Consider the following 660-nt stretch of genomic DNA (forward strand, 5'->3'; position numbering starts at 1 on the left):
CCCCGTCCTCTCTGTAGCTGACCAGGCCCAGGGGGCCAGGACCGTCTCCAGCTCCTGCCTGAGCATCCCCATGCTGGCTGGGGTCCACATGCTTCATGGCTCCTTGCTGCCCAGGCTGGGCCTTCACCCAGTCCCCACCTCACAAGCCCCCCAGCTCTCCCTCTACTGTCCCCTCAAGGACTCTGCTAAGAACTGGGCTGCTGCCCGCCACCAGGAGCACCCACCCTGCCCCACCCCCACAGAGGTCAGGCCCCCTTCCACTCCCCAGCCCCCTTCCACTCCCCAGCCCCGCAGCCCGGCCGGTTCAGTGAGGGCTGGCCACTTCCAGTGGCCTCAGGGACCACCTGCCAGGATGTGCCATTCTCAGACGTGTCACCCTCATTGAGCGCCACCATGTGCCATCTGTGCTCATGGACCACAGAGGGACCCTTGGCCCTGCAGTATGACTTCCGGGCCCCAGGCCAGGGGTCACAGCAGTTGGCCGGCCAGCTCAGCCCTCACAGAACTTGCATGCCAGCCCACAAGGACCACCCCGCTGCCCCTTCTGAGCTGCCCCTCTGGAGTCTGGGCGTCTCTCCAGCTGACGGCAGTGCACCCAGGGACAGGCACCCCAGGCCTGGCCCCTGGGTGGTCGATAGTGCTGCCGTCTGCAAATGCACT

The sequence above is a fragment of the Diceros bicornis genome, chromosome 25, assembly GCF_020826845.1.
Source record: "Diceros bicornis minor isolate mBicDic1 chromosome 25, mDicBic1.mat.cur, whole genome shotgun sequence".
In the NCBI taxonomy this organism is placed as follows: Eukaryota; Metazoa; Chordata; class Mammalia; order Perissodactyla; family Rhinocerotidae; genus Diceros; species Diceros bicornis.